Genomic DNA, 24,667 nt, shown 5'->3' with positions numbered 1-24,667 from the left:
GTTTCAGTATTATCATCCTTCCTAACTTGAAGGCATTCTTTTTCCCTCCTCTCTCCACTTCTTTCTGTATTTCACCCTATTTCACTTTATATATTTTAACCTATTTTCTCATTCATCCAAATCCCCACTTTCTGAAGGCAGCAGTACAGCCCATCGAATTCCCAGCATGGCAGGACGGCTTTGGTTGAACCTGCAGGACTCAAGCAAGTGGCAGAGGATACCAAGTCCCTCAGGAAGCTAAGTTCAGTTGGCAGTGTCAGGCGTTCAAGGCGGCGGATCTGATGTTCCCAGAAGACCTGACTGGTTCTAGTGCACCTTGCCTTGGCTAGAATAAGTAGCCCACTTAGGAGGAATGCGAGGATGGGGAATGCCTAACTCTCCTTATTCATAAGATGGGGAAGGTAATAATACAGACTTCATAAGGTTGTTGTGAGAATTAATGAGATAATGCAAGCACTTGAATAATATCATTACTAACGTTATTGCTATGATTCATTCTCCTGAGGATATTCCCAGAAGCCCTGATCCAAGGAACATCCAAGAATGGGAGGTTAAGAGTCAGTTCTCATTGAAATATTTCCCACACAGAAGCAATATTTACAAAAAGTTATGGGTTTCAGCAGATCTTGACTCAACCAAGTTCCCTCCCAGTCCATTCCCCACTGTGCCCTCTCAAATTCCTTTACAATGGTCACTAAACTTTCCAATAAACGTCAACTTCTTTGAGGAAGGCTGTAATCACACTTTTAGCCCCTATTATTGTTATCACCTCACCTCCCGGGTACCACCACCATCCTCCTTATTCACCCTCAGGTTTACTCAAGAGCCCTCCTTCAGCTTTTGCTACCACCCTATAGGACCTTCAGAGTTCATATGATTCTTTGGTTTCAAATTCCTTCCTTTCCACAATGTTAATTTCTTTATCTCTTCCTTCCTCCCACAAAATTTAGCACATAGGAGCACAAGATAATTTTCTAGCTTACAAAAAACAAAGCAAAAACAAATTCAATCTTTGAGCTCCAGCTGGCTTATTATTTAAGAGATAAAGCCATGTAAACATATGACTATAAAGGGTTATGGCTGGTAATACAGTAGTTTGTACACGGTCCATACTGACTACTAAACAATAATCAATTCAACATGGGGAGGTTGATTCATATATGAGGTTGCTTGAGTCAGAAATGTGGTTAGTTTAAGGTGGAGGACTTTAGAAACTGGCATGGAGTTAAGGTGTGCGATCCTGGCTGGTTATACATGAGAGACACTGGGGAGGATATTGTCCCCGGAAAGACAGCACCATGGGAAGGAAGGAATCAAAGAGCAGGGCCTTCTTAGCAGTATATGCTCATGGTCACACCCTGAATCTCTGCACAGCCAGACTCCTCACTTTATCCACCTCTCTGAGAATATTTTCCGTTCAACTAGCTCACGTGTATGCCCTCCGCCACCTTCAGCTACTCTTTGACTTCACCAAGACTTTGAGTCCCATTACCCTACCCGTTCCATGACTTTCATTCACCTCCTTCCAGATGCAACCTTTGCCCCTCCTTCCCAAGCCATGGCATATCCACCACATCTACTAGCATTCACAGTGCCTGCCCTTTTCTTCTCCCAGCTCTTCTTTTAATCTATACTCTCCAAATTCCCCAACAGAACAACTGTCTTGCTTCTCATAAGAGCCAATACACAAATATAGGAATTACCTTCTCCATTCTCTGGAGAATTCCCCCAATGCCTTCTCAAGTCCACATTGCCTGGGGCACTCATCCTTAAAGACCCTGCTCTAGGGTTGCTATGAGGCCAAGACTGATTCTTCCAGTTGACATGGTCAACTTTACTTAAGCTGTCCCCCAGGCCCTACCCTCACACCATGACTTGTACTTTTCGGCTCTCTTGATATGACTATTTTACCTACAGACTCCGACCTCTTGAGGGCAAGCACCAGGTCTCGGTTCCTTTTCACTGCAAGATCTTAACACAGTGTCTGGTACAGAGTGATCTCTCTGTCTCTATATAATCTTTTTAATGATTTGAATATGTCCTATTTCTCTTTTTTCCTACACAGTTTTCTTTGAAAATGAAAAACAACAGCTCAGAGTTGCTATTCCTTAAGTCAAAAGTCACTGGCCAGCAGGGTTAAGAGCAAGAAAGGAGAGTTAAGGGGGAGACAGGAAGAAGAGAAAATGGCAATCTGTGAAAAGTCAAGTGAGGTGGCTTGACCTTGATTGAGAAACCTAAGACCAGAGGAATTTAGCAACTAATTTGAAAATTTAATTCAACAAATATACGTGGAGCCTTACTGTTGCTTTAACCAGACACCATGATACGCCTAAAAGAAAGATGACATCTCCTACCGTCATGGCGCTGGTAACCAGTCTTGTTGCTTTGCTCAATTCTTTCTCTAGTAATTAAGTCAACCTCTAAGAAAAATTCACCCAAAAACTCCCTTTAAGATCGCCCACACTGAATAAGAAGCCCTCTTCATTTGTAAGATTTCTGACATATTTGTGTTTATTTTTCAGTGTTGTATAAACCTGCTTGACAAGTATGAACCCACCTCTACGGTTCAAGCAATGCACTTTACAAGCCTTTGTAATAAATAAATAAATAAATAAATATATATATATATATATATTTTTTTTTTTTTTTTTTTTTGCGGTCCGCGGGCCTCTCACTGTTGTGGCCTCTCCCGTTGCGGAGCACAGGCTCCGGACGTGCAGGCTCAGCGGCCATGGCTCATGGGCCCAGCTGCTCCACGGCATGTGGGACCCTCCCGGACCAGGGCACGAACCCGCGTCCCCTACATCGGCAGGTGGACTCTCAGCCACCGCGCCACCAGGGAAGCCCCTGTAATAAATATTTTTTATAAAGAATTGGAATGCTAAATATTCCTTGGGGTTGTGCTACATCTTAGAAAGTGAGTCAAAGTGTTTAAAAATAGGAACTATTTCAGTACCTCCTCATTTATTACAGCGTCAAATATGCTATGAAGCTCTTAGCTACATGCCAACCTAGGACCAGGTTCTCTGCTCTGTGTCGTGTCCAAAGAGCTGGTGGAGGCCACTACACACCAGGTGGACTGACAGCAAACGGGGCGTGGCCATGGAGAGACTCTAGCTCTGCAGAAACCTCAAGATTCTAGGAGAATGACTGTGCTTGCCAGGCACATGCCAGTCTAATTCCTTCAAGTGAATTGCTCAACCTTGAGACCCATAAAGTTCAGATGCTTGAATTAGCGAGGTTTTGCCTTAAATATTCATATTCTGGAATCTATAACATCATCATAATATAAGCCAGCATGCAGGGTAAGAAATTATCAAACAAATGCAAGGAGTATTCAGCTGTCCCCAAACACAGAATTGGGATATAGGTTAATGTAAATTTTATAGGCCATCTCATGCCACACCAATTTTTCACTCAGCAAGATCTCAATGAGAGAAAAAAGTGTGTGATCCTACTATACCAGCAAAATACGGGCAAGTCATTTTTCCAGACTTAAAGAACATAATGTGAAAATTCATGGCTCAAAAGGATGCAGGAGTCCAAGGTCTACCTGGTCACAAAAATAGTGTCCAAGATCCTCTTACAAAACAATGAAAAGAAAAATAAAGCAAATTATAAATGAATTCATAGAGAGTGCTGATAATTACCCCTATATTTAAGAATAGTTTTGTTTAGGCAGGAGGGATAGTTACATGCTTCAAAAATAGGTCTTTTCATTATGAACTGCTCGCAGGAGAACTGATATTGCACGCAGGGTACTCTCTAATCTCAAGATGGATGGGGGGGGGGTTTTCAATTGCACCGCCCAGAGTCAATCTTTTCCTGCTAGCCCTTACTACCGCAACAAAGAGAACAACATTCTGCTTTCAAAAGTGAAATAAGATCCTCATCAGATAACACTGAGTCACTGAGTGAGTCAGTCATGAGCAAAGCAGGTATAAAAGTCTTAGGATAAATCTTAAAGGAATTATAAGCCTAGATCAAGAAACCCCCCCTACGAAAAAATTTGTTTACTATCCCACCTTTCATAGGAATTTCATGGTTTTGATGCCCATTTGATTTCAATCTAATATGCTTTGTAAAGAACCATTGAGTGTTTTCAAATGGGAGGGCAAACAATATCTTCAGATTGTGGTTGGGTTGAATGAAAATTCGTCTCATTGTTATTGAATTCTCTCAGCCTACAAGGAAATCAGAATGGCACTTTACTTCGTTTTTCCTCATCTGCATCATAAATCCTTAATAAATCTTAAGGATTTATTATTTTAAGGGCAAATCCCCGAAACTGAAAGACACTCTCTCTCTCTCTCCTAGAACTTTACTATACACCCACTCACAAAGAAAACACTTCAGACATTTAAAATATTAATATATTTTTGGATAGTTGCTTACAAGTTTCCCTTTCGTCAACTCCTCTGCCATCTGTCTTTGGGGCCTAGATTTTTCCCAAAGAGGGATGGGAATGAGAAGGAGAATTTTTCTCCAGTAAAGTGACTTTCGAAAGTTCAGTTAGTACCATATTGCAACCACCAACACAGTAACTGATTCACATAAGGATCAAAGATGAATGCGAAAAACACTGGCTGAATAACTGACTGTTGGGGAACAAGATATGCACATGGTCCCCAAGAATTACCCCACAGACGACTTATTAGTGATTAAGGGGATTGGGTACCTTTACAATGGAGAGGTCCAGTGAACACCAGCTTAATCCAATGATTAAATTTAGCCTAACCACCATCCTGTACCTTCTAAAGAGAAGCAGTGTATTTTTGCTAGCAATGTTTAATCTAAATCTAATCACTAGGAAACCAATGGATGAACCCAGATTGAAAGACATACTTCTAGACAACTATCTCAGACTTTCCAAACATGTTAATGTCATGAAATGAAAAATAAGAGAAAACGAAAAAAGCAGGGAGAGAAGATAGTTCAAAAAAGAGACTAGGGCTTCCCTGGTGGCGCAGTGGTTGAGAGTCCGCCTGCCGATGCAGGGGACGCGGGTTCGTGCCCCGGTCTGGCGAGATCCCACATGCCGCGGAGCAGCTGGGCCCGTGAGCCATGGCCGCTGAGCCTGCGCGTCTGGAGCCTGTGCTCCGCAACGGGAGAGGCCACAACAGTGAGAGGCCCGCGTACCGCAAAAAAAAAAAAGAGACTAAAGAGACATGACAACCAATTGCTATTTACCATCCTTATTGAATCCTTCAAATCTACAAAACTACCATAAAAGATATTTTTTAACAGTTGGACAAGTCTGAATGGGGACTGTATATTAAGCCCTTCGAAACAGTTCAAGAAAAAAACACAAAATAGAGAGAAAATGAGAAAACAGAGACGGGAAAAATATTAAGAAAAACTCCAGTAAGTAGGGAATCCAGATTTCTGCTACTAAAATATTGTATTTGCTGTTCTTGTGTGATAGTAACGTCTTAAAGATGTACATATTTAAAGCATTAAAATTTTTACTCTAAACAAAACTTAGGTATTAATCTGATTTCTCAAGTGGTATAAACTGGGCAGTTCTTTAATCTGGATTCATTCATCCTGGCATCTGCCTTTGGATTTACCACCTTTGGATTTAATTTAAGGAATTTTCAGTCTCATGGGTTAATAAATATTCATCCCCTAAGTCCCTCTAACTGTAAAAAGACAAATTAGTGCAGTTGAAAGAAGATTAGCATCTAGGCACTTTTAAAAAACATTTCAAATTTCAGGAGTTTATTTAGCTTTTGTAAGAGTAATTTTGCCCAATGCGGAACCAGGGTCTCTGCCCTCAAACTATCCACAGTTTTCAAGGCCTGGATAGCTCATGTTTACTTTCAAAAGAACTTCTTGGGCATTTTCTATGTTTCTCACAAATCAAGAACAGTTTGCCACTTACAATACTAACAATTCCTACAAATTGTTTTGACATTTCCTTTTATTTTGAGTGGTGCTAGATTGTTCTGCGTCTTCCAACCTAAGAAGTAGCATAAGCCTAAAGTCACCATATAATGCACTGAACATCCTGAGGGACTTTTGAGAGAAGAGGGTGCTACCAGGGTCCTTATTAACCTTTTATGGAGCATGTCTTTTATATGATTAAAGCTATAGATTTTCTCTTAAACAAATGCACGCATTCATATATACTAAACACTTTGCAAACAATTCAGAAAGTTCAGAGACTCTCTGAATCCTACGCTTTAACTCCAGGTTCAAAACCCAAGTTCTTAAATAAAACTTCCTGGCTTCAAATCCCAGGTCCACTGCTTATTTGCAGTGGATCCTGGGGAAGTTGCTTAAGCTCTCTGGGCTTTCCATTTGATCTTTCAAATGTGATGCTATTCGGTTGGCCAAAAAGTGCCTTCGGTTTTTAAGTAAAAATAAAAGACACATTTTTCATTTTCACCAAGAACTTTATTTATTTTTTGTAGAATAGAGGGTTTTTAAAATTTTTTTTTTTAATTTTATTTAGTTAGTTAGTTTTGGTTGCATTGGGTCTTTGTTGGACACTAGGGCTTTCTCTAGCTGCGGTGAGCAGGGGCTACTCTTCGTTGCAGTGCGCAGGCTTCTCACTGCGGTGGCTTCTCTTGTTGCAGAGCATGGGCTCTAGGCACGCGGACTCAGTAGTTGTGGCTCACGGGCTCTAGAGAGCAGGCTCGGTAGTTGTGGCTCACAGGCTTAGTTGCTCCGCAGCATGTGGGATCTTCCCAGACCAGGGATTGAACCCGTGTCCCCTGCATTGGCAGGCGGATTCTTAACCACTGTGCCACCAGGGAAGTCCCACCAAGAACTTTAGTGAATAACGTATTCACTCTTTTGTTCCACTACCTTCTGCCATTTTTCAGGTAACTCCATAATTCCATCTTCCCAAAACTTTTTATCTTTTTGAGCAAAGAATTGTTCCAGGTGCCTTTTACAGTCTGCCAGGGAATTGAAATTTTTTCTATTAAGAGAATTTTGTAAAGATCAAAATAAATGGAAATCCGAAGGTGCAATGTCTGGTGAATACAGCAGATGAATCAGAACTTCCCAGCCAAGCTGTAACAGTTTTTGCCTGGTCATCAAAGAAACATGCAGTCTTGCGTTAACCTGATGGAAGATTATGCGTTTTCTGTTGACTAATTCCAGATGCTTTTCATTAAGTGCTGCTTGCAGTTGGTCTAATTGGGAGCGGTACTTGTTGGAATTAATCGTTTGGTTTTCCAGAAGGAGCTCATAATAGAGGATTCCCTTCCAATCCCACCATATACACAATATCATCTTCTTTGGATGAAGACCAGACATTGGTGTTGGTTGGTTGGTGGTGGTTCACTTCGCTTGCCCCATGATCTCTTCCATTACACATTATTGTACAGTATCCACTTTTCATCACCCGTCACAATTTCTTTTAAAAATGGAGGGACTTCCCTGGTGGTCCAGTGGTAAAGAACCAACCTTCCAATGTAGGGGATGCAGGTTCAATCCCTGGTTGGGGAACTAAGATCCTACATGCCGCAGAGCAACTAGGCCCATGCGCCACAACTACTGAGCCCGGGCACTGCAACTGGAGAGCCTGTGTGCCAAAACCTACAAGCCCATGCACACTGGAGCCCGCATGCCACAACCAGAGAGAGAAAAACCCGCATGCCACAACTAGAGAAAAGCCCGCACACCACAACTAAAGAGAAGCCCACCCGCCACAACGAAAGATCCCCCATGCCACAACTAAGACCTGATGCAGCCAAATATAAAAAATAAATAAATAAAAGTAAAATGAAATAAAAATAAAAATGGAACATTTCTGTTACGTTTAGAGAATCGCATGCGGAAATATGGTCAAGAAGGTTTTTTTCACTTAACTTATGTGGAACCCACACATCTAAGTGACGAACATAACCAAGCTGGTGCAAATGATTTTCACTGCTTGATTTGGATATTTTCAGTATGTCCGCTATCTCCCACGTGGTGCAACACTGATTGTTCTCAATTAACGTCTCCATTCGATCGCTATCAACTTCAACTGGCCTACCCAACCATGGAGCATTGTCCAGCGAGAAATGTCCAGCACAAGACTTCACAAACCACTTTTGACCCGTTCGATCAGTCACAGAACCTTCACACACTGCACAAATCTTATGTTTTGCGTTTCAGTTGCGTTTTTACCTTTCTTGAAATAATAAAGCATAATAGGCCAAAAATGTTGCTGTTTTCCTTCCATCTTCCATATTAAAATGGCTACACAAAAATTCACCAATTTTGATGTCTTTTTTTAAATGCACACTGATATGACAGCTGTCACATACAATCTAACAAAATTGTTTCTAATGAAGTTAAAGACAACTAAATGCTACTAGAGCCATCTTACGGAAAAAGACGGATGAACCTTTTGGCCAACCCAATAATAGTACTAACCTCAAACTGCTATGGTGAGGATTTAGTAACAGTGTCTGACACCTAGTAAAAGCTTGTAATTTCTAGCCACTGCCCTTCCTGTCTTATACCTCCTCTGTTTTGAAAATTTGCATGGCTCCTAATGACCACAGAATTAATTCCAAGCAAACTGCCATTACATTTCCCTCCATCAGATTATGATGTGCCTTCCCAGTTTTATTTAACAATGCTCCACCCTCGCCCCCATGCTCCCTGCAGTACTTGCCCCCTGCTGCTGCTCCCTGTACTTTCCTGCCTCAGTGCTTATACCGTTCCCTCCCCTTGGAACTGCCCTAGCCATGCTACTACTCCTTCCATCTGCCTTGCCACCTACCTACTCCCAACTGCACCCTTCAAGGCTCAGGTTAGATCCAAGCTCTTCCATGGAACTGAGCAGGTTGGAAATAAGTTTCTCCTTCCTTTGTGCTAACCATGGCTCTACCTGCAGTAAGTGTACATTTTATCCTGTTTTACAGAAATGCGCTTCCACAACTTTCTCCCCCACTAGACAAAAGCCCCTGTGTTCTGCTTATCTTTTCACGCTCCAAAGCCCCTGGCCCAGTTTCTTGTACATAGTAGCTCCACGATAAATGCTTGGTGAAATGAATCGTTAATCTGCAGGAAATAATTGAAACAGATAATATCTGAAATTGAATGCCATTTCCTCTCACATAAAATTTCACTAGCTTCTACTTTAATTAAGTCTAGTCCATGGATGTTTATATTGGGGGCCAGGGAGTGTGGCACAGTGTAGGTGTTTCCTGAGTGGAAAAGCTCAGTTTTGTACAACAGACAAAGCTACTTAACAAAAGGGCAGCCACAGCTTTCTACTTGCCTTAATAGAATGTGATAGTCTATCCTCTCTTTTTTGTTTAAAAAGACGTTTTAAGCCTTCTTATTTCCTCTAGATAATGTTTAGATGCATTCACTCATTCAAATACATTTACTGAACATTAACATGCTAGAGGCTGTGCACAAAGGTGAGTATCACAGACACTTCCTCTGCAGAGCTCACACTTGGGGAGAGACAGGCATCTTGCCAGACATAGCACAGGGGCTGTAATTTGAGCTAGAGCTGAAAGGAAGAGCTGGGCGAAGGAGCAGACAACACTGGCAGAGGGGACAGTCTATGCAATGGCCACAAGTCCTAAAAGGCATGCTTGGGATCCAGTGATGAGTCCAGTTTAGCTTGAGCACAGGGTGTACTTCAGTGCGGTGGTTAAGAGATTGAAGTCTGAGGTGCAGGGATGGAGCCAGGTCACTACGGAGCTTTGAATTGTTTCTTATGCGGAGAATGGAGTTTTTGAAGCAAGAGGTTGAGATGAACAAATCTATGTTCTAGAGAGAAGTTTCTAATAACAGCAGTGTGGGAGTGGGGCTGAAGTGGAGAGAAGTTGGTATCAAGAATGTTAGAGAAAAAAATCCTGCCAGCCAGGCTCCATGGTGAGATGGAAGAAAGAGTCCAGTGCAGTTCCAGCCCTTAAGTAGTTTTCTCAAAACGTTTGGTGGTCCTCCTGTTCCATCCTCCGGCCCAGCTGCAATACCCTCCACGCTACATCAGCTCTGACATTACTCTCTCTGACAGTTAGTAAGCATTTACCTGAGTTAATTTAATGAACACGGTGCACATGATCTAAGTTGAAAAGATACATCAGATTCATATTGTGCCCTCAAGTGCCCAGGCACCATGGAGCAGATTTCTCCTGGCTCATTCTGTCATTCATTTATTTATTATTCATTCACTTGCGGAGGTCCCACTATGTGTTGGCCATTATTACCCTTCATACCAAGAACATGGGGATACACAAGATGTGGTTCCTATTCTACAGGTGTTCAAAGCGAGGGCAGAAGTGTTAACTGTCATTTACTCAACAAAAGGAATCACTAATTGGCCTTCATCTTATATGAAGCTGTCTAAAAACGTGTTCTGGATATTGGTCACAATAGTAACTTGTAACTCATTTTTACCTTAAATGATTGGCTTTCTACGTGAACTGTAGAGCTGGGCTGAGGAGGGTTCCTGCTACAATGTCTGGGGTTACTTTGCTTATATTATACAGTAGATGTCTGTGAATCTGCCCACTCACTAAAATTTACTTGTAACCCCAAAATCAGTATCAGTGGCACTTTTGCAGTTGTTCATGGCCATGTACAGAGTGGCAAAAAATTTGAGTGCCCGTGTGCATGGTCCCAGCTGAGGTCAAACAAGGCAATGCTCTGCCTTCTCATTTCAGCTTAGCTCTCCTACTATAAATAAGTGTCCTTTTCATGGTCTATCCTGTGCCACGTTTTTCATATTTCTGTGCTTCCGGTTGGTGATTTCAGTGTTTAAAATGGTCCCCAGGCATGAGGCTGAAGTGCTGTTTAGTGGTTCTAAATGCAAGAAGGCTGTGAGGTGCCTGGTGGAGAAAATGCATGTGTTAGGTAAGCTTAGTTTAAGCACGAGTTACAGTGCTGTTCATCGGGAATTCAATGTTAATGTATCAGCACCATTAAATAAGGTCCCTTTAAATGGAAGCAAGGTTATGTATTGGTCAGTTGTGAAGACGCTGTGACAGAAGCTCACAGGAACCTAAGCCCGTGAATCCCCTAGAAGCAACGGTGCAGTAGGCACTAATTCAGCATTTTGGTGACTTTGCAGAATGTCACTACTGCAACAAACAAGAATCAGCTGCATTCTGTCAGGTCAGGAGTACAGAGAACACACTGATTTTTTCTCAGCTCTACCTCCTGAGGATTCAGGAATGCCACAGAGGGAGGAAACAGAAATCACTTTCTGCTAAGTGAAATAAGTCAGGCAGAGAAAGACAAATACCACATAATCTCACTTATATGTCCAACCTAAAAAACAAAAACAAAATAAAATGAAAACAGACTCACAGATACAGAGAACAAATAGGTGGTTGCCAGAAGGGAGGGTGATGTGGAGGTGGGTGAAATAGGTGAAGGGGATTAAGAGGTACAAACCCCCAGTTATATAACAAACAAGTCATGGGGAATATGGTCAATATTATACAGCATAATATATACAGCATAAGGACTATGGTCAATATTATTATAATAACTTTGTACAGGGATCGATGGTTATTAGGCTTATGATGGTGATCATTTCATAACATATGCAAATGTCAAACCATTTTGTAATACACCCGAAACTAACGTAATATTGTATGTCAAATGTATTTCAATTTTTTTAAAAAAAGACAAAAAAATAAAAAAAACAAATTACTTTCTGGGTCCTGGAACACTTCAGTAGAATTAGTTGGTATTTCCTGTGCCTGTAAAGTCACTTAGACACGGTCTCACAAAGAAGGTCAACATAAATGGGTGTTCTGGTATCACCGTTTTCTCTTGGGTGAAAACTTTATGCTTAAAGTCTGATACTCCTTGAAGACCACCTATTCCCTGCTTGATACTTAGTTTTTTGACAACTCCAACAATCTGGGTAAAAGGCCTCTGAAAGGGGTGTTCTGGGCCAGACCTCAGACAAGATCAATTTAGACCCTGAAGAACCAAAAAGCCCACTTTTCTAACCAAATAATCCATTCTTTAATTTCTAAAAATGTATAAACAATAAGACTATTTAAGTCTCACCAAATTACCCAAAACTTCTGAGAATGCCCCGGAATCCCATGTTTCCCCTCAAGCAGGAAGCAACTCCCAGACATCAGTGTACTAAGAAGCCAGCTTCCCTACTCCAAGAATTCCATGCCTTTGAACCAGAAGCATTAATGGAGAATTCCATCCTGTCTTCTTGACTCTTTCCCAAGGTTGAGCTAGTGTTTATTTGTTAAAGAAAACAGTCATCCAAACACAGATCTGTTGAAATGCTTCCAAGCAAGATGAGAGGCCAAGGCAAGGAGGAGGAACAGCTAATCAGAAACCCAGGGCAAGAAAAGCTGGGTCCAAAATAAATATAGTACAAAATGCCCAGAATAGCCCAGAAAGACAGCTGATGACCTTTTCTTCTAAAATCTCTTAATATCACAGAATCAAATGGACCAAATATTTAAAGCCAAGCATATAACTACTATCATGAAGGTAAAGGAATAAAGTAAAAACAAACATACAAACAAGAAAAGATGATGGTACAACAACTTGTGTTTTGAAATACAAACAAAAACACAGACGGCAAATACAATTTACTGTATCTCATTTAGGAGTTGGTCGTCGGCCCGGGATTACGCCTCAGTTCAAGGTAATGGTCACAGGAAGCTGTCAAGGCTATTTCAAACTTTGAAAGCAACCGTAATATTTCTAAGGAGATAGCATATATTATTTTTTGCCTGAAGCTTAAATGAATCTTGCGACGATGCCTGTGAATTGCCACACCCCTAATTTAAGTCTCCTCTTGGTTGGAGCATCTCTGGGCCATGATCTGACAAAGAGAGGCTAGCATTATGGACGCAAGGAACACTGACCACACCTTTGGAATCCAGCCTCATTTCTGTGATTATAACGCACAAAGCCTTGAGCTACTGCTAAACAATGGATTTAAGAATGACTGAAAACCCTTCTCCCACTTCTTTACTCTCAAAGCGATGGAGACCCTGGCTAACTGAAATTCGGGTGCCAGAACCCAGATTTCCCCAGAATACCACAATATTAAACCACAGATCCACTAAGCGGGAGTCAGAATTCCCGCAACCCTCTTCCTCCTTAAAACACTGCTGAGACTACATACGTAAGTGCCATTAGAGATGCTAAGCCCTCCTCATTAACCGCGGAAGTGCATGGCGACTTGAGAGAAACACACACCACCTGTGCAGCTACACAGCCAGCGTGTTTGTATGCCCACACACACATGCTCCCTACAGATTTTGATTATTTAGACGTGTAAACATTTCCTGCTCTCTGTCAACAGTTATACTCTTGCATATCTGTATTAAGGAGAAAAAAAGTCAAAGGCACTGACCAGTTTCCCAAGAGGTGAGGAGAAAAGAAAACAACCAAGAATAAAAAGATGGCTATGGGCTTCCCTGGTGGCGCAGTGGTTGAGAGTCCGCCTGCCGATGCAGGGGACGCGGGTGCGTGCCCTGGTCCGGGAAGATCCCACATGCCGCGGAGCGGCTGGGCCCGTGAGCCATGGCCGCTGAGCCTGCGCGTCTGGAGCCTGTGCGTCTGGAGCCTGTGCTCCGCAACGGGAGAGGCCACAACAGTGAGAGGCCCGCGTACCGCAAAAAATAAAATAAAAAAAAAGATGGCTATGACTTTGGCAAGTTAAGCAAAGAGCTTCAAGCAGCCCTCCAACTCCATCCACATGCTCACACACATGGAAGCGTCTGCTTAAAGGAAGGGTTCTAACAGCCCAACTAAATCTCCATTTGATTGTAAAGGTGATCTTAGACATTTGGTGAGAGAGAGAGAGATAACTAAAGGGAAGAAAAATAAAAAGGAAAAGCTTTCGTAAATTTCATGAAGAAAAGAAATTCATTTATGTATTATCTCAGGTTATGATGAACCAATGAAGCACAAGACAAAACCACATATGTGACACAGGATTCCAAACAAGATAGCCATCCCCAAGCAGTCTTTTCAGAATGTTTAGTTCAAATTGCCTAGAATAAAGAATGTTTGGTCCAAGACACATAGTCAGGAGATAGAAAACGTCAAATCAAACCGCATGTAATAATTAAAGTGATAGAGATTGCAAGAAGGGTATGGACAAAGGGCACACAGGGACCGAGCTGGGGTGGATGCTGTTCTTTGGGGATGATGCTATCTCAGTGGCTACAAATCGCCTGCTTAGAAACCACTACACGACCGGGTGGAGTGACCCTGTGGGCAGGCCCGCGTAACGGCCTGCACATCCCCATGGCCTTCCTCGGCCTAATGAAGAGGAGGCCGTGCTGAGGTCCCACTTCATTCCTGTGCCTGGGTCCATTCCACCTCAAGGTGGTATAACCAGACAGCTTTCACCACCGTCACCCGTGATCTCAAGAACCACTACCCCATGGGAGAGACCAGGGTGTTGCCTGCACTCTAGGCAAATGATACTTCTTCTACTTGTCAGTCGCCAGAGCATCTAAATGTCTTAAAGTACAAACATTCCAAAGTTCTCAGTTTACTTTAAATCTTTCCTACATGTCCTCCTACACCAGCTTCATGCAGATACCCCTGGGTATAAGAGGATAGAGGTAAGAACTTAAAAGTAATTATTAAGTGATAACACTATTTAGTAGTTAATCTTATTTTATTAATTCAGTTGAATCCATTAAATCATTTCAATGCTAGATTTTGTTGTTGTTGTTTTTTGTGGTACATAGGCCTCTCACTGTTGTGGTCTCTCCCATTGCGGAGCACGGGATCTGGACACGCAGGCTCAGCGGCCATGTCTCACAGGCCCAGCCGCTCCGCGGCATGTGGGATCTTCCCGGACCGGGGCACAAACCCGTGTCCCCCGCATTGGCAGGCGGACTCTCAACCACTACGCCACCATGGAAGCCCTCAATGCTAGTTTTTAGATATCATTTTTAATAAATAATTTCTTCAACATCTGGAACCGCAAAACGTATCCAAATTTTGTGATACTCCCAACTGTGGGACTGTAACATGAGAACTGAGAATTTAAGTAGAGACATGAGATAAGGCCAAAGGCAGCTTTCATAATCCAGCTATGTCATATATTTAAATTCAATGTCTTGAATATTTATTTATGTAGTTTAACATAAATATAAACATCTTTTGATGAACAAAGCAAGTGTATGGGAGCTGGTTAAAGTAAATGTCAGTGTGAAAATGAATTTATATATACTCATATGGCCTGCACAACAGTCTGGTCATTTGTTTTTTACTTGCTGTGACGTTCGCTATGTTGTGAACTTAGGTCATATCTTAAAACTACTCCTTCCCCTACTATCATAAGAACCAAAACCTGCTGTCACAGAACTTCTGACCTGGGGCAAACCAATGAAAGAATACAGCATTCAGAAAAATACAGCTACACCCCAAACTTGATATTATTACATTTACAAAACTCACAGAATCTTCCTCTGCCTCAAAGTCTCAGTCTAACTTTCTCATTTTACAGATGAGAAAACTGAGAGCCAGGATTAATAATACACCTGAAGTCCCACAGCTAATTTGTAGGGAAGTCAGAACTAGAATTTCAGAGTCTTGGGTCAACTGTTGTCTTTGACTCAACTCACTCTAAAAGCTTCCTTTTTAGAACACTAGATTATTCATTTGTTAGATCATAACCACACTGAGGGCAAAATCAAGCTTAATCTACACCATTTGCCCCAATATCTAGTCCAGAATTCATCAACGAGTGGAAAGGTGCCCCCAGCCACAGCCAGCTGGAATGGACACACTATACCAGCTGCGGTCTGTAGTGAATCACCCACAGAGCCTCTCACCGAAGCTCCCTGGTACATAAGGACACTTGTTTGCAAAATGCCTCTCAAGAATTGACAGTGTAATATATAAAATCATGAATTTCCTTTGTGCAAAATAACCCAGCTTTCCTGTGAATCTCAGCTCCCCTGGTCTCTTCCTGAACTAACAGAGTAAAACAGTTCCAACGACCAAGAGGGTCATCACTGACACACCCTGGAGAGGGACCTGCCAAGGACACACAGACAAACGTTTCTCTTCGTCTTTCCTCTGAGTTTCAGTTTAAGGCGGCACAAGTAGGAAAATATTTTTGTCGGTGTTCACCACACTTAAAAAAAAAACGCTAAGTTAATCTCATATTTTAAAAAAATAATCTGGAAACTTCTACAAAGTATCAGATACAGAGTCAAATGGGTAATATCAGTAATAATAACAATCAGAAAAATAATAAGAATATTGGTTATTATTTTTAGTGCCAGTGCAATGCACCCAGCAGCACACTCCTGACACTATCGAAGTAAATTGTCACAGAAAACCTATAAGGTAGGTGTGTCCATATCCCCATTTTACAGATAAGGAAGCTGGCACAGAGACATCACAGGGAAAGAAAGTAGAGCTGCGATCTGAACACAGTCTCCCGGCAAAGCCCACATGCTCACATCCTGTATTTGTTTGAAAAATATATTTATTCTTAGTTTGGTAACTTTACTAAGTTCATTCTTGACTCAAGATTCATACTTTAGGGACTGGTTCTTCAAAGCTTCCTTAAAACAAAAGTTAGACTTAATAAAGTTGTTCAAAAAATGCTTTGAGAGCTCCAGTCTGCCTGCCCAGATCAACTTTTATTTCTCTGTTCATCTCCTAGACTCTTCAGGTCTCCGAAGCTGATTCCTCCTCTGGGTTGTCACTTGTCCAGGCTCTTGATCTGCCTGGTGAAATATCCTAACCGTTTCTAGGGGAGCCCAGACACATCTGTCTTCCGGACCTATTTTCTCTTCTTGTCTGTAATTCCTTCCTGAACCCAACCGAAGCCCTCCTTAGTCGGGGGGGGCAAAACCTTACCACATCACATACATATGAGAGGGCGCTTCCAGCCAGCCACACCCCCAAGAGTAATCTATGTTCCTAACCAGCATGCTTAGAACATCATGCTGAAGCAGACACATCACCTGTCTACCTAAAATCAACTTGTCTGCTTGTAAAGATGTTCACTTCAACATTATTTCACAGGGCTGCTGAATCCAAATTACTGAGTTGTCCCTGACCAAAATACAATCATCAGCAAAAGATATGCACAAAAATACTCATTGGAGCACTATTTATAATACACCCAAACTGGAAACTACCAAAATGGCCAGTAACTACAAAGTAAACATACAATTGAATACCACGATAGTAAGGAAAATGAAAAAAATAAACTATACACAGTATCCTAGAGGCATTTCACAAACATAATAAGCAAATAAGCCAGACACAAAAGAATATAAACTATATGATTCTATTTATATAAACTTTAAAAATAGGCAAAATTATATCAATGGCATTAGAAATCAGGAAATTGGTTACTCTACGGATAGGGGGAGGAGAGGTCTGGGGTGCTGGTAATTTTCTGCTATCTTGTGATGGTTACACAGATGTGTCCACTTTGTGACAATCATTCCATCAAGCCATCCACTTATGATTTGTGCACTTTGCATAAGATACTTCAATAAAAAGCTGACTGAAAGACGCCCTGGAGGACATCTGGTCTGCTCTCCTTAGATGGCATAAGAGTAGCTGTTTCCCGTAGATGTTAAATACCTCAAAGGCACACAGGAAATCCGCGGAAAGGCTGGTCTAGACATTAGGTCTCTTAACTCACTCTCCAGGTACCAAAGCTACCTCTCAAATTTGGGAGGATGTTTCTCTAACTTCCTTCCTTGTTGTGACTACAGCAAAGGTTCAGAAGGGTTAGGATCACATTCCTGTTAAGAACACAACCCAGAAGGTTCCGGGCTCCAGCAACAACTGTGCCAAGGATGAGCGTTTAAACACTATTTAGAATATGGCAAATCAGCAAAGTCAGACGGCACGGTGTTCACACCCTACGTTCTTCCCCTCTTCCAAGCTGTGTGATCGTCTGCACGCTCTTACCTCTCTCTGAACCTCAGTATCCTCATCTGGATCACCATCACTGAAATATTAACTCCTACTTTACAAGGTTGCCAGGAGGATAACACAAGGTAGTAGTGTCAGAGCAGTGCCTAGCACGTGGCAAGCACTCAGAAAAGGCATTCGTTGAATGAGGATTGATTGAATTGGTCAAGTGCTTGTCACTTAATAGAAGTTCAATAAATAGTTAAGTATCATTATGATTACTGAGCAAAAAAAACGGGGAGGAAAGGAGTAAATGAGCTTATATGGAAACACCTCACTTCTCTAAGCCTGTGGGGTCATTAATGGGTTGACCAACAATTCTCACTGACTTACATGGGGCACTAAAACGACCTGTGGGGTAAAGAGCAATAAAGGATTTGAGAAAAGGGCAGTGCTTTTTATGTGTTAACCAGGTCTGTGTTTTCCTTTCTCCACGCAAATAAAGATTTGCTCACTGACTGTCACAACATGTCAAAGTTCTACAACCACCTATGTTAGTCACATTGCTTTTAGAAGTTAAAAAATTTTAAAGGGGGTGGTGGGTCATAAATTCTCACAGACTTAACAAGGAGACTACATAGTCAAGTAACTTTACTCCTGGGAAAAAATTTACACACTGAGTGTACTGAAAGGTCTTAAAGATGTCACCAATGAACAATGATGAGGAGGGAGTTTACTTACATTTAAAAAAACAAGTTTAATATTGGTTTTTTTCTTCAGCTCTTCAAATCTTCCATGTACTGATTAGCAATCTGATCCATGAAGTTCTCTTATACTGAAAAGAAACAAATATAAAGAAGATAAATTAAAACTCACTGCAAACTATAACACACCATAATAATTTACCATGTAATTTACCTAAATTATTATATAAGCAAAGAACATCAAACTAGATAACACGTGTGCAATTAAAAACAATACAATGTGTTAAGGACCAACAGATTTAACTGACTTCCTTCCACCTGTCTTTCTGCTCTTCCTTCTCTCCCTTCCTTTCTCTTCCTTCCTCCCTTCCGGCGTTCTTTTTTCCTTACTTCCTCAGTTACTGGACAACCTCAAATATTCCTTGAAGCCTGACCTTCAGCAGAAACCCACCATCATTAATTTTTGTAGCACAAAGTACCTGGCACATGTTGGGTACTTTATAAATGTCTGCTGAGTAAATGAATGAACCATAGTTTACCAACACTCAGTTGTTAAGGCTTTAAAAAAATGAGGAAATTTACTATTTTCTTGTCCAACAAGAATACATAAACAATATATAGAAACATATACACTGTTCTTTAGACTTGTCTGATTCCTGTATCTTTTCTTTTTCTTTTTTTTTTTTGGCTGCGATGGGTCTTCATTGCTGCATGCAGGCTTTCTCTAGTTGTGGTGAGCGGGGGCTACTCTTCGTTGTGGTGTGCAGGCTTCTCATTACAGTGGCTTCTCTGGTTGCAGAGAACGGGCTTCAGTAGTTGTGGCACGTGGGCTCAGTAGTCGTGGCTCGCAGGCTCTAGAGCACAGGCTCAGTAGTTGTGGCGCACGGGCTTAGCTGCTCCGCAGCATGTGGGATCTTCCCAGACCAGGGATTGAACCTGTGTCCCCTGCGTTGGCAGGTGGATTCCTAACCACTGCACCACCACGTAAGTCCCCCTCATATCTCTTTTATTTTATTTTATTTTTTGTTGTTTTTTTAAAATAAATTTATTTGTTTTTATTTTTGGCTGTGTTGGGTCTTCCTTGCTGCGCACAGGCTTTCTCTAGTTGTGGCTAGCAGGGGCTACTCTTGATTATGGTGCATGGGCTTCTCATTGTCGTGGCTTCTCTTGTTGCAGAGCACGGGCTCTAGGCGCGTAGGATTCAGTAGTTGTGGCATGCGGGCTCAGTAGTTGTGGCTCACGGGCTCTAGAGCACAGGCTCAGTAGTTGTGGCGCACGGGCTTAGTTGCTCCACGGCATGTGGGATCTTCCTGGGCCAGGGATCAAACCCATGTCCCCTGCATTGGCAGGTGGATTCTTAACCACTGTGCCATCAGGGAAGCCCCTGTATCTCTTTCAAATAACGTATACTTAGAAAAAATTCCCAGTAGTCTATATGTGGGCATGAATATCCTCACCATTACAGTACTACCATATATTTTGGTCGTGAAGGAATGCTTAGGAATAGTAAAAGTTCCAATACCTCATAACTACCTCCACCCAAATGAGAAAGCTGAGTGTCTCCAAGTTAAATACTAGAGACGTTACCTCACATGTGCTTTTCAAATGTTTATATGATCAGGGCCAGTTCTAGACAAAATTATGAAGTAGGAGTGTAGCTGTTTCCTTCTCTCTGCCCTTTTGAGGAGCCAGTGATCTCACATGTTTGATTAATCAGGGAAGCGATAGGATCAGCTCCAAAATTCCAACAACTTAATGCATATGGTTCTTGAGAACATTTTCATTTAAAAAAAAAAAAAAAGAGCTTCAGAAGAGGCAGGTGCTTAACACTGAAATAAAATGTGTTACTAAAATGGAATTTGGGCATGAATGGGGGATAGAGGTTGTCTTGAAGGAATTTCTCAGCTCAAGTAAGATTCTGTCCATTCAGCCTCCCCTAAAGCTGACTTCATATATGACCCTATATACACACCAACCCAGGTAAATTTTAAGCAATTAACAATGCATACATAAGCAAGCCTGATTTTAAGACCAGTGTGTGCTCCAACAGTAAACAGGTATATTAATCAGCAGTTTTCAAAGTGAGTATCTAGGAACCCTGCCCCCCAGGTGCTTCTGAGAACACAGGCGGGGCTGAGTGGATGTGTGGTAGCAGGCAGAGCAATTTCACCTTTATCTGTTTTATACTTTGATCCAAGATTTAGTTGGAGAATTGGTTCCTTGAGCTGCTTATAAAAGGGTGCAAACTGTTAACAGTGATTACATTAAAAAAGCTAGGGCAGAAATCCCAATGAGCTTATAACGTAGCTGATCGAGAAACATAATCACACCAAAATCCAACCACCATCTCTAACAGGGCCTTTATGGGAAAATGTGAGTTCCAGCCTGGGTCCCAGAGCACAGGTCAGTCTGAGTCTGAGCAGGCATAAGCCAGGCCTTCTCTTCCTTGCCACCCAGTGCCCTGGAACAAAGGGCAGAAGGAGGGCCCCTACACTGCCACAAGCACTGAACCCACAGTGAGGGCATGAGACTAGGGTGGGGAGGGTCTGTGAATATTGCAGAGGTGGGGAGACAGGGGGCTCCAGCAGGGAGCCGGACGCAGAGACTTCTGTGAGTCAGTCACTTCTCCAGGCCCTGCCTCATCCCCATCAGCGTCCTTGCTAGAAATTCCATGTGCAAAGTTTAGGTGCTTTACATATGCCAGGGCCTTGAACAGGAATGAGGAAGGAGAAACGTCAGTGAAACAGTTTAAGGAGAAGAAAAAAATATACCTATGTTCTATAAGGCCCACTTCAAAGCAACATGTAAAATGAGAAAACAATTTTTTTTTAAGCGTATTATAAGAAAGTATTGCCTGAACTTGCTCCAGAGGAATTCAGGTTAACTAAGAGGCAATGGGTACATTCAATCCCTCCCTCAGCACAGAACTCCGATTATTTGGCCTAACCAGGACTGAATACATAAAAACATTTATAAACATGAACCACTAGATTTTTTGAGTTTCCATTGTGAGCCTTGTTTAAATAAGTCAAAGATATCCTTTGTGATACAGTTTTGATCAAATTCAAGAGACTTTAGTCATTTCCTTAGAAACAGATGTAAGCTATAAAGATGAACTAACCAACAGTCAGCCACTCACAAAAAGGCTCACTGACAAGTTTAATTTAAAAACAAGAACACATTATTAAACTCAAAAGTAAGCCATAAAAAAATCTGAACCCATGCAAACAACATTTCTAGCAGAAAAACCCTTACTGTAATGACAAGGATAATTACAAACAACTTTTTATATGACTCACAAACCTTTCCTACACAGAGGTTACAAAAAACAAAACCCAGCCTGTATTTGCATCCATTTAATAAAACAAACCCTTAACATCCTTCCCAAATCTCAGATTTCAAATACCAAGAAAATTCTCCAAACCACTAAATAAGTGACTTCTGTATATCCCTTTGAGATGGAAAACACATGTATTACTACTGCTTATTTTTTAAATCCCTCTGATCTTGTAAAGCATTACCATCATAACTGAGAGCAACATGTTAGACTAATAATCGTTAGGAAGCAAAGTTACTGTTTACTATAATAATGCCACATTTTGTATTTTAAAACTAAATGGAATCCAAAGTTTCTATTCATGTTAGACTTAAGTGTCTAAAGCAGGAGTCTGTATGCAGGGCAAATACGGTCTGCCACCTGTTTTTATAAAGTTTTATTGGAACACATCCATGCCCATTTGTTTACATGTCATCTACGGCTGCTTTTGCAAGACACAGTGACAGAGTTGAGTAGTTGCAACAGAGACGGTAAGGTCTGCAGAATATAAAATATTTGTTATCTGATCTGGCCCTTTAAGAAAAAGTTTGCTGACCTCTGGTCTAGGAAACAGCTATTTCAGTGGACTAAATCCTGAAATGAGAAACACTAATCCTGGTGTAGTCATCTCGCTGGGTAACTACCTAAGTCACTTCACCATTGACGCTTTTTCTCATTTACAACACAACAAGTCATATGTATTGGAAACTTGTGTATCAGACACTATTCTAACGGCTTTACTTTTAGTAAATAAACAACAAATTCATTCATTTAATTCTGGCAAAAACAGAGGGAAGTGAATGATTATCCCCATGAAACAGATGAGGAAACTGAGGGAGAGGGGTTAAATTAACCTGCCCAAGGTCACATTTCTGTTACATGGAAAAACTGGGAACAGAACTCAGGCAACCTGGGTCCCGTGCTGGTATTATTACTCTCTGTGCTGTACTGATAATAATTTTAATTTAATAAAAGTCACAGATAATAAAAGGAAATCTCAAAAGGTTAGTTAGAAATGTTAGGTAAGTACAGTAAAGTACACCTCTGCATGGTTTAGGATAAGATACCTAAAATAATAATAATATAACTGGACTTCCACAGACTCTTAAGACCCTTCTGATTCTAAGATTAGAGCTAATCTTAGGGTATTGGGAATATAAAAGCCTACAATACTCTATTTTTTACCAGGAGAAATCAAAGACTCAAACAAACTGACCAATGTCTATCTTTCCCTTGGTAAACAAGGCCTCTCCAGAAAGGGCAGTTCAGGCCCTTCAGAAAGCCTTCAGGATAAAGACTTAACCAGCGGGACCCTAATCTTCCAAATTTGTTCCCATTGCTTCTTATCCTCCACCATTTTTTAAAAAATAAATTTATTTATTTATTTTTTGCTGCGTTTGGTCTTCATTGCTGCGTGCGGGCTTTCTCTAGTTGCGGCGAGCGGGGGCTACTCTTTGTTGCGGTGCGCAGGCTTCTCATTGCAGTGGCTTTTCTTGGTGGGGAGCACAGGCTCTAGGCACACGGGCTTCAGTAGTTGTGGCATACAGGCTCAGTAGTTGTGGCTCACGGGCTCTAGAGCGCAGGCTCAGTAGTTGTGGCACATGGCCTTAGTTGCTCCGTGGCATGTGGGATCCTCCCAGACCAGGGCTCGAACCCGTGTCCCCTGCATTGGCAGGTGGATTCTTAACCACTGTGCCACCAGGCAAGTCCCGCCACCATTTTTCCATTTGGGAAAAGGCTGAGGGAGCATCAACAGAAATTATGGAATGACTACTCTTCATATCTGCAGCAAGAGAGCACTAGCCAGATTATCAACCACTACATGGCTCAGGAAGATATCCCCTTGCTGAGTCATACCCACCACATCCAGAAATTCTCCAGGATGTCTGGGGGAAATGTGTCACCTAAATGTGACCCAGTGCTCTTTTGTACTGAAAGATAGGTTTATATGATCCAAACATACCGCTAAATTACTCATCACCAACTTCACACTTAGATAGAGATGATCATAGCCATCTTCTTAGGCTAGTTTTTGATTGGTTCCCATATCTGCAAAGTCCAAATCCTTGAGTTTGACATTTAAGACCCTCCTCATTTTATCCCTTACTTACTTTTCCAATCTTATTCCTGTTTTTGGTCTTTCATGTAAACTGGATGGCCTGCTCTTTCTCCAGCAAATCATGTCGACTCATGCTTCATCCCTCTACTCTTGCTTCTGAGGCCATACTCAATCCAGACTCCCCTTTTTTCACTTCTACTGCCAACATCGCATCCAGTGTACAGGCCAAATCTCTGTGCTAAATATTGTGGAATATAATTTGTATTTCCTATGAGGGTTGGATCTTCACAATCCAGGAGGGGAAGCAAGTACATAAAGGACTAAACTAAAGATGTATATTAAAGGTTCAAAGTGCTACAGGACCCAGATCAGGGGATCTAAAAAGATGTTAGAGAGAGGCCATCACTGAGTCGGACCTTGAAGGAAGGGGGGAACCTTATAGAGTGGTTGAGTTCATAAAGTCGTAGGGGTAACTATATAGGATAAAGGTTTACATCATAAACTTCAAAGCCAGATAGTCCTGGGTCCAAAATCCTGGCTCCCTTTGACCGGAAATAGGGTGTGTAGGAGTTACAATCAAATAAATCAGGTTGATGCCTAACCATGCCCCAAACCATATTTGTAGCCAGTCCTCACGTCTTGTTCAAATAATAAAGCCTTTCATATTATGCCCCCATGTAGTCTTCCCATCTCTCATTGCCAACAGCGTTTCATGTTTCAACCCATTCATTCATTTGGGCATCTAATCACACATTGATTTCCACTGTTTAAATATTCCCAAAG

At 41.5% G+C, this 24,667-nt stretch overlaps 1 protein-coding gene across 7 annotated transcripts in view; it reads right to left on the bottom strand.

Annotated features, from left to right (window-relative positions):
* PPFIBP1 (PPFIA binding protein 1) overlaps positions 1-24,667 on the bottom strand; it is a 175,148-nt gene that overhangs the window by 101,135 nt on the left and 49,346 nt on the right. For all 7 annotated transcript variants that reach the window (XM_082664934.1, XM_082664935.1, XM_082664938.1 and 4 more), the window contains exon 2: positions 18,547-18,640. The gene's annotated coding sequence lies outside the window, so the exon portion shown is untranslated. The remainder of the gene's footprint in view (positions 1-18,546; positions 18,641-24,667) is intronic.

The sequence above is a fragment of the Grampus griseus genome, assembly GCF_964374135.1.
Source record: "Grampus griseus genome assembly, chromosome: 11".
NCBI lineage: Eukaryota > Metazoa > Chordata > Mammalia > Artiodactyla > Delphinidae > Grampus > Grampus griseus.
This window is presented reverse-complemented; position numbering and strand designations above follow the sequence as displayed.